We start from the raw sequence: 10291 nt of genomic DNA, 5'->3' as shown, positions 1-10291 counted from the left end.
TTAGCTTTGTGATATGTCAGCCGTCCATGGGTATGTGGATCAAGTGGGATTGCTCTGACAGCAAATGCATCTGATAGACTATACTCTCCACAGCCTTTGTTATTGATCTTTACGACAGATAGGGTGGAGGTGAGGATGGTTTCTGTGTCATTACAAGTGTGGGATGAGCTGGTGATGGCTGTGCCGATGTCTATTCTAGGGCAATAGTTTATGTATGAGGCTTTGACTGCATTGCAGTAAGCAAAGGGTTCTGGATCAGCATGGATGGTTACCTCAGTGCCCTAATGCAAAAATTTGATGCATTGATGGTAGGTGGATGGAATGGCCTTCATAGCGTGAATCCATGGGTGATCAAGGAGGATGTTAAATGGTAGGTTTAGATCAACAACATGGAAAACTGTCTCTTGGATGATCGGCCCAACCTTGATTGGTAGCAAAATAGTTCCTTCTGTGGTTCTTTCCAAGTTTTCATAAGATTTGATGGTGATAATCTCACTGATCATATCTGCCTCAGTATACCCAGCTTGTTTTATGAAATTTAGGGTGCAAATGTTCAAGGCTGATACATTATATATCATTACTCTTTTCATGGCAAAATTGGATACCATGATGGCTATGTGAAGCGGAAGGGTGTGATCTGGCTCGACCGCAGGTATGTCGGTGGGTTTGAATGATAGGGCACATGAGGAGGATAGGTGTCCAATGAGATTATGAAAGTCAGTAGTGTTGATATCAGAAGGGACACGAGATTCTATGAGAGCACTGTCAAGGATGTCTTTGTACATAGGACTAGTGCGGAGGTGGTCTAAAATGGATATTTGGGCTGGCATGTTCCCAAGGTGTTCCAAGATATTGTATTGTCTTTTTGATGGAGCTGATGGTGTTGGTGGGCCTGGTGGAGCTACGATGTTAAATTGCGCTCTTCGAGTGGTAACTGCACACTCATTGTCTGGTCCTCGGATATTGATAACATTGACAGAAGGCTCTTTCTTGGATATACAACCTATAAGGCTACCATAGTCTATATAGGATGAAGTGTGGTCATTGTTCTTCCCATGCTATTGGTTTGGCTGTCAGTTGTTAGTGTTGTTGTTGTTGGCTTGGATAGGTGCTTTTCTAGGATTTTGGTTGTTGTGAGGAGGAAAAGCATTTTGATAGATCTGTAAGCCTGTATTGGGAGAGGTTTGGGCACCAACAATGATTTCTTTTTTATCAATGAGGTCCTACACATAATTTTTCAGCTTCATGCATTCTAGGGTGGTGTGACCTTTTACCCTATGAAATTTGCAGTACTCATTTTCTTTGTACCATGCAGCTTTGGATTGGCTTGGGTCAATTTGTTGGGTAGGAGGAAATTTGATGAGGTTTTCCTTAGCCAATTTCTCAAAAATGACATCCAATGGCTCACCAAGGGGTGTATAGTTTCTAGGTGTGTGTTGGAATCTTGGTTTTTGTCCTATAGCTACATTGATGGCATTAGCTTGATTGTTAGACCCTTGGAAGTTGGGTCTTGTATTGTGGTTTTGATAGCTTTGGTTATTCTGTTGTTGGTAATTGATAGCTTGTTGATTGTTTGTTTGATATGGTGGGTTAGATTGATTTTGGGAAGGACCAACAATATTCACATGTCTGGTGTCAGTGATGCCATCTGTTGCAACGTGCTTGTTTTTTTTCCAATACCTAGCTACTTGTCATTGGAATTTGATTGATTTTGGTTGGTTTCCTTGTAAATCTTGACCACACCATCTTTAATGAGTCCTTTCTCAAGGATCATTCCTTTCTCTTTGATATCCTTATAGGTCTACAAATAGTTCATGGTCATGTGGTGAGCCAAGCTGGGATGGGCATTATCAATAAACATTTTCACCACATGGCACTCTGGCAAGGTGCAAGATATGTAGGTGGTAAGGGTTTTCCATCTTTGCAGGTATTTAGCAAGGCTTTCTCCACTTTTTTGCTTAGTTTGGACAAGATCAACTATTGATAGCTCTGTTTCAACAAGATGGGCATATTGGGCTACAAATTCCTCAGATAATTCAGCAAAGTTTTTAATTGTGCCATAGGGGATTCTGTAAAACCATTCAAGAGCTGGTCCAGCCAAGCTTTTGGGAAAGAGGCGTAAGAAGAAGACGTCACTATATGCCACTTCTTGGTAATGCATGTAAAATTCTTTGATGTGGGTGAATGGGTCTCATTTTCCTCTAAATTTGTCAAATTTGGGTACCTCAAAGTGTTTGGGAAATGGTGTCATGGTAATGGCTCTATCAAATGGGTAAGGACACACATTCTCAAACTTGAAGGTTTTTGGATCATTTCCTTCTTGGATTTTCTTCAAAGCTATCTTCATGGCTTCCCATTCTGAATTAATTGGTGATGGCAAGGGTGCCCCCAATGTAGGAGTGCCTTGAGGTAGGTATGCGCTAGATGGGGCCACTGAATATGGATGGCTGTGAGGGATTTGTTGATAGGGATTGTACATTGTTTGGGCAGCTACATGGTGGATGATGGGTTGTTGAGGTGGAGGTGGCGCATATTGCTGCATGTGCTGTGAGGCTTGATGTTGATATGGGATTTGAGGTTGGGATTGAGGAACATAAGCTGGTTGTGGGATAAATGGATTGCTTTGTGGAGGTAAGGTATAAGATGGTTGTGAAGCTTGGGGAAAGGATCGAGGGGCTTGTGGGGTTTGACCAATATATGTGGGTTGCGCCCCCATTTGGGATGGTATCTACAAATAATTGGTCGTTGGTTGGGGTGGTGGATTACCTCCTAGAAGTGGCATTGAAAAGTAGTTGGTAATAGGAGGTAATGGATTAGTTTGTGGTGGAGGTGGCGGGAATTGAAATCTTGGGAATGGAACTGATGGGGTTTTATAGCTTGGTGGCTGGATTTGAAAGCTTGGTAGAGTGGTGGTAGGAGCTTGGGTCACTTGAGAGCTTGGTAGAACATTGGTGGTAGCTTGTGGGGTTTGATAGCTTTGTGGAGTGAGGGTAGTAGCTTGTGGATTTGTGGCTGATGGCACTAAGCTCCAAGGACCTAATGGAAATGATGGGATTGTGCTTTGGGCTATGGTGAGCAAGCTGGGGGTGATGAAAGGTTGATTACTTGGCCCCATAGGTGGCATTCCTGTTGTATATTTCTGAGGTTGGCCAAAGATGCTAGCACTGATTTGGAGATGGGTGGATTTGGAAGGCTGGGTTGGGGAGCAGCAGCAGTAATAGTGAAGGGAGTGAATGGTGAGGTGTTTTGGGCAAAGGCAGTTTGGAGCGGAGAGGTATGAACCAAGGATGGAGTGGTAGTGGCTGGATTGGCTTGCGAAATGGAGATTTTGACTTGGGTGGAGGATGATATGTTTGGGTCTATTGGATCAAAAGGATTGGCTTGAGGCTCTTCTTTTGGCACATATTGAGGATAATTTGGATCACATGAGCCTATGGGTGGTGGCAACTGCCTAAACAATGGGTGAGATGGATCTGATAATGGAGGGGGTCTTCCAAAGTCAAAGGTTCCTACATTGTCCCTTCGAAAATTAGCCATGATTGTCTCTTTGTTCTTGTCTATAATGGCATTCACCAATACTGCATTCCCTGGTTGGTTCATGAAAGCTTCAATGTTAGTAGGTGATGGTATAGCATTCTCTGGGCTGGAGGATGGTTGAGTGCTCAAGGGGAGCGATGCTATTTGATCCAAATGATAGGGCTCCATTGTTTCCTTCTTCTTCTTGGCTAAGCGAGTGACGGGTGGCATGAAAATGCTCCTAGGGATGAGATGCAACAATGTTGATGGATGCAAAAGGGGGAAGGCTTTTCTATGCAAATGATTTCCTAGGTTGAGGCAAAGCTATATGACAAAACCTAAGGAGGATTGGGTTGGGGATTCTAACTTCAAAGATATGTTGCCAAAGCACAAAAGGTCTGCTTTCCTATGTGCAAGCTTGGTGGTGATTGTGTCAACTTAAGGATAGACTGATGATCCTTTAGGAAGAACATGAGATTGACCACTTGTGGATCCCAACCTTTAGCTCAAGGTGATGAGGGATAACAAGTGACAAAGCTAGATTACCCTAGATAAAGCTCTGTCAAAGGGATAACCTTGGTGAGATTGGTGGATTTGGAAGATTTTAGGAATGGCAAACTTTTGGCAAGGTGACAAAAAATTTTGAAGGCTTGGATGTGAAGATTTTTGGATTGCTGGCTAGATGGTTTGATTCTAAATGAGATGGATGAGCTAATAATGCTTAAGGGGATGACCTAAGATGGCTGGCTTTTCTACAAAGATGACTCTAGAGTGAAGCTTATCCAAGAAGATGTGGAGAAACAAGGGTGTCTAATCATAGAAATCATGCCTAGTTGGTAAGGCGTAAGCAGGATTAACTCTTGGATGTTGGCTAAATTTGATGGTGCGCTCTAACCAAGCCTCTTAAAGTGCTTCATCGGCAGCTTTGTCCTTTGTTTTGTGGAGTTTGGCAATTCGTGGGATTGGTGTTATTTCTTTTCTCTTGGCTGAAAGTTCTTGGTATGCCAGAGATGGCTTGAGTTTGACTTTTTGAAACTTCCTTTTGGGTTTGGGTTGTTCTGACATAAATTCCTAAATCTACTTGGCTTTGGGAGATTTTGGTTGTTTTGCTTCAACTTGTTCAACTTCTAAAATAGGCAGTGACTACACTAAGTGTTCCCTAAGCTAGGATTGACCAAGTTTGGAAAACATTCATTCAACAAGTAAAATAAAATCAAGCAATAGATAGGAACACCCAAATAGAAGTTTGTGGTTCTCAGAATGTGATACTTGCGTCGAGGAGTGTGTATGTTCTACAAATGTTTCGATCAGTCACTTCAAACACATTAACACCCTAGATGGTTTTCTGCAAGGCTGATAGTTGGTTTAGCTAGGGATTCCTCGATATACCCAAGGTACGTGAGGCCCAAATCCGTAGATGAAACCAAAAAGATGTCACACAACCGAGAGGAGCTGTAACCCACTTCTCCTCTTTCACTTCTCAGGGGTATAAAGTTCCTTGAGGCTTAGCCCAAGTGACAAAATCTTGATCCCAAGAGAGGTGTCTTTTGATTCACCTCCCGATTCTTATACTCTGTCGAAACGTAGGAGTTGAGGTTGTCCAAGGGGTGATGAAATCCCCAAGCAGGCCTCCTTAAAAAGAAACAAGGTTTTGGATCCTAATCTTATGCACCCAAGATGGCCTCGAAAGATGACAAGGGGAGAGAAGACTTGGATGACCTTGGGCTAAAAAACACGCTTGTTCTTTTACCAACTGACTCTTATGTGTGCTACTCTAGACCTTGCAAGCACTCATGTTTAAGAGACAATGTTCAATTCCAACTTGAAGTGCCAACAAAAGTAAATCGATTGAAGAATGCAAACAAGAAGAAGAGTTATGGTCAACAAAAAAAAAATCGCATTCCAGGAGGCCCTCCACGTCAAGTATCGATTGATTTTCTTTAAGGCATTCAAGATTGAGTGTGTGTTCATTTTAAACCCAAAAATAAAGATGTGTGAGATTCGATTTCAAGTGCACACCCGGAGGCCCTCCACGTCAAGAGTTATTCAATTTTAACATCCCAATTTTGAAATGTGATCAATTTAGTCTAGAGTTTTGGTCATTTAAGAATTTTGATAAAGTTAAAGGAAACATTCAAAGACCAAGTGATTTAGTTAGATTGTGGAACATTTAACACCTTTTTTAAGTAGACCCATCCCCATAAATGGCATTGAGATTGCAACCAATGGTTGAATTGATGGGTGATTAGAAAAGAGATGAGTCCAAGGAACTACTCAAATTGATTTTTGCAAATTTGTGTTTAACTAAAAAAAGTTTCTTAATTGTCCAAAAATCAAACTTTTCTTAAATTGCATGTGGAAAAGAGATTTATTTTGTTCAATTTTAAAAGCTCCAAATGAAGTGTTTGATTGTTTGTTTTCTTTGTTTTGTGTTTTTAAACATACAAGTTCATTTGTTAGAGTTTTGAAAACATGCAAAGACAATGACTTGGACAAGATAGCCAAAAAGTAGGCAAAAAAATTGGGAAAATAATACAACAGGCAGAGACGCCAATCTGTGTAGACGCTGATTTGTGCAGATGCTGAAATTCGCAAACGACAGTTTGATGAAGAGGGCAGCTGGCAGCGTCGAAGACAAAAATTGGTGGATTGCAGCGGCGGAGATGACAGTTTGACTGCTGGTGATGGTAGAGATGATAGTTTTAGCTCTGGAGGCAGTGGAGACGACAGTTTGAGCTTTGGAGGTGGCGCAAATGATAGAAGCCAGGAGGAGACACTGAAACTTGTAGACGTTGATCTGCACAGACGTCAAAATTTGTAGACGATAGTTCAAGTTTAAAAGCAGACTACCAGCAAACAGGCGGAGACACCGAAACTCGCAGACGATAGTTTGAGTTGGCGGAGGCGACGGTTGATCTTTCATAGACAACATTTTGCAGAGACGACAGGCAGAGATGCCAATCCACGAAGACGACACTGCATGAGGTGAACTGACGGATGTGGGTTTTTTTCAAAATTTTTTGTTTTCTTGGTTATTTTTGGATTTTAAAGGGTATGTCTTTCTCTCTAATGCATCCTTCAACCTGCAAAAACAAGCAAAAACACCTTGCACCCACTCAAACAACAACAAACTATTAGATTGTTAGTTTGTAAAGGCAAATTTTAGATTGAAATGGATGAAAAAAATGACCCATAGCGGGGTCCCACCGGGCATGCCAAAATGTATACACTAATCTAATGTGCTAGAAATACTAATTCAATGAAAGCATTTACACATTAAACTAACATAACATTTAAGAGAGACAAAGAGAAGACAAACTCAAATGAGAATGTGAGCCATGGATAGGCTCTCTCAATGAAATTGTTCTCTTGTTTTTGGGATGTGTCTATTTATGGATTGGAGATGTATGCTCAAATGCTCAAATGGCTTCAATGGAGATGGGTAATGGCAAATTGGTAGCTTTGTGAGCTCTCAATTTGGCATTATAAGGGTATGGATATGGATTTTGGCTCTCAAAAGGGCATGATAACTTTACTCAAATGGTTGTTATTAAAAGGCTTGGGATGGGATTCAATCTATAGGCTAAGGGCTTGAGGGATGGAGGGCTAAGATGCAAGGAGAGATGAAGGCTTAAGGAGGGCTAGGATGCACTCAAAGGAGAGCACATGGATTGTGCTTGTTTAGCACCAATGGGAAGGTGACACTTGTCACAAGGAGGATGAGTGTGAGAGGTTAGGGTAAAGGGTTGGTTAAAGCCATGATGAGTGGGGTTGAGTATGTAAGAGAGATGTAAGAGGAATGAGTGTGGAAGAGGGAAGAGTGTGGAAGATGGATGTAAGAGTCTTTTTATGGTTTGTAAGAGCACTCATGACTTGGTGGTTGGGATTTTTGAGGGGAGACTTTGGTTTGGTTTAGGAAAGTCTTAAACTTGCTTAGAGAATGTGACAACATTAGGAGGTGGATTAGGCTTGGGCTTAGGATTAGATTAGGGATGTTAGAGATGTGCAAGTGGATGGCATTAATGAGGGTGGGTGAGTTAGTGGTTAATCTTGGTTAGTATGGTGGATGGGGTGGATTAGGCTAAATGGAGGATTAGGGATAGGTTAGGGGTTTTTGAGGATTTTATTTATCAAATAGATTTATTTAATAAATAGGGATTTTTGGAATTAGATAGAAGAAAAGTATTAATTGATAAATAATAGTTTATTTGATTTATCAATTAGGACTATAGATTATTAATTAAATTAATCATCTAGGGGATGGCAAGGGATTAATTAAATAAGAATTTAATTAATGATGCCTTTAGAGATGGCTAAATAGGATTACTAAAGCGTTGTAATCAAATTTAGGTGTCTAGATTCATAAGGAGATATTATATTGGACAATCCATTATCAAGCATCCATTTTTAAGTGAGAAAGCATTTTATCATTCAAGCATTCAATTTTTCCATTGAAGATCAAGGATTCAAGCATTCAAGCCTTTGAAGGGATTTGGTTCAAGAATTCAAGATTCATCATTCAAACCCTAGATCTATCCATCATGGTGGTGTAATCTTCCTTCAAGATCCTTTCTTCATCTTCTAGATTTATTCATTGTTCTTTCAAGTAGATTCCAAGCATACAATCATGGAAGTTTTAATTTACAATTGCTAATGTTGTTTTCAAGCTTTCATATCAATATACTTGTTTACATTTGAAATACATTTGCATATCTATTCAATAACATAGCTTCATTATTATATTTACTTCTACTACTTGCTAGCATTCTCTATTTCAATTCTATTATTAAGGTTGATTCCAAACCAGGGTTTGACCAAGGAAAACCCCTCATCCAAACAAAAAAACCATTTTTCTGGCAGGTATATTTATAGGACAACAAATTAGAGTGCAGTTTTGGATACCCTTTTCGCCAAGCTTGCAAGATTCATGAACATAAATTTTCTCAAAGAAGTGCAGGCCAAGGTCAATTTTTTGGGGTAAGATTGTGCCCCAAGGTAAGATTATGGCCCGCTATCTAGGCCAATGTCGACCTACCTTTAGAAGAACAAAATTTTTATGGGTTTTCTCTATCTCAACTTTGCCAATTTGGAACAGGCTATAGAATTTCCCAAAACTGTACACAGACATTAGAAATCAAAAAATTTCACATTTTTTCTATTTTGAGGTTATTATTTTTCTTCTTTTCATTCAAGATTTTAGACATGTACTTTCTATAGTAGATTATAGAATTTCCTCCTTTCTTCATATTCTCCATTGTTTAATTCATTTGTGTACTAATCACTTCCTTGTGGTTAATCAATTTGGATCATTCCTTTTAGGAATTTGGGTCAAGGATAGGTCCTATATTCCCCCTCACATCATATTCATTTCTATTTCATACACCCTATTCATTTTTACCTATATTTAATTACTTTTATAGTAGATTGTAGGACGTAAAGGTGAGGTTTTATTGCTCTTTTTCTCCTTCAGGGTTCAGTTCAAAATTAGTTTCAATTTAGTCTTTATGTGTACTATTAGAGACCACATCGTATCCATATTCAAATTGAAATGACTATCACAATAAGCATAACTATAATATTCAAATAATTATTTAGGGTTTGATGAATAATTTATTATTCAATTGTAGATTATTTATCTTGGAGTAAGTAGAAATATTATTGTTAAGAATCTTATCAAAACCTCTTAATAATTTTTATTATATGGTTCATAAGTCATTTCATAAATCTTTTTTCTATGTATTCTACAACTAGTGTTATCTATGAGATCTCAATTTTAGGGTGACTATGTAAAATTGCTAAGAAGATGAATTTGATGTGTAGCCTTTCTTTCTACTTTTTGGCTAGTAAAATTCTAACAAATAGATGTTTATCAATGTAAGATCAAATATTTCATGTGAATGCAAATAGGTATTCATTTAGTAAAAGATAGGAGAAATTATTTAATTCTCCCAATGTCATTGCATGAATTTGTTTATGTTGGAAATATTAGATAGGCAAGGTTACTAAGAGGGGAGGGATGAATCAAGAACTAATAAAACTTTTACTTATTTCACCACTTAGTCCTTCATTAATATTCTAATCTAATTGCATGCATAAAAGAATGAAAGAAAATAAACATTCATAGCAATTTGACATAAGATATGATGACCTAGAAACCTTCAAAATAGAAGGTAAACCTTGGGTGGGGATGATACCCAAAAGCATTAGTACTATAGTATAAAGTTGGCCTGTTAAGGCTTATAATTGATCATTTTTGATGATCTACCCTATTAGAAGAAATAAGAATTGCTAGGCCCACCTTGTTAAAAGATTTACAAAATATACAATGAAGTATGCACTTAGTGAAGAGATTTGTCATAGACTATTAAGTCTACCCTATTAAAGGATTTAGTTGACACACCTATTAGGATGAATTAATGGCTAATCTCTTATCTACAACTCTAATTTTCTGGTTGAGATTCCTTTGGAATGTGAAATCACCTTGTTGTTATAGATAAATCTTTGCAATCCCTTATACTACTTGTAGCATTCTTTAATTCACACTTTTTCTCATTATATACTCACATACTCCATATATGGATATGATAAAATGTATTACATATATACCAATCTAAATCACAATTCATCATAGTTGGCTACAATGTAGGTTTCCATCAAGATCACAAATTCAGCCCAACTACTAGCACTCAAGTTTTAATGACAAACTCAGTGATGTTCTGATACTCAACAACCATTTTCAACACTCAGCATTGTCATGCACTCAATAGACATAGAA

Source organism: Cupressus sempervirens, chromosome 8, assembly GCF_028749045.1.
Source record: "Cupressus sempervirens isolate cs-2001-9-10 chromosome 8, ASM2874904v1, whole genome shotgun sequence".
Classification (NCBI taxonomy): domain Eukaryota; kingdom Viridiplantae; phylum Streptophyta; class Pinopsida; order Cupressales; family Cupressaceae; genus Cupressus; species Cupressus sempervirens.
The sequence above is the reverse complement of the archived record's forward strand: the minus strand, read 5'-3'. Positions refer to the sequence as shown.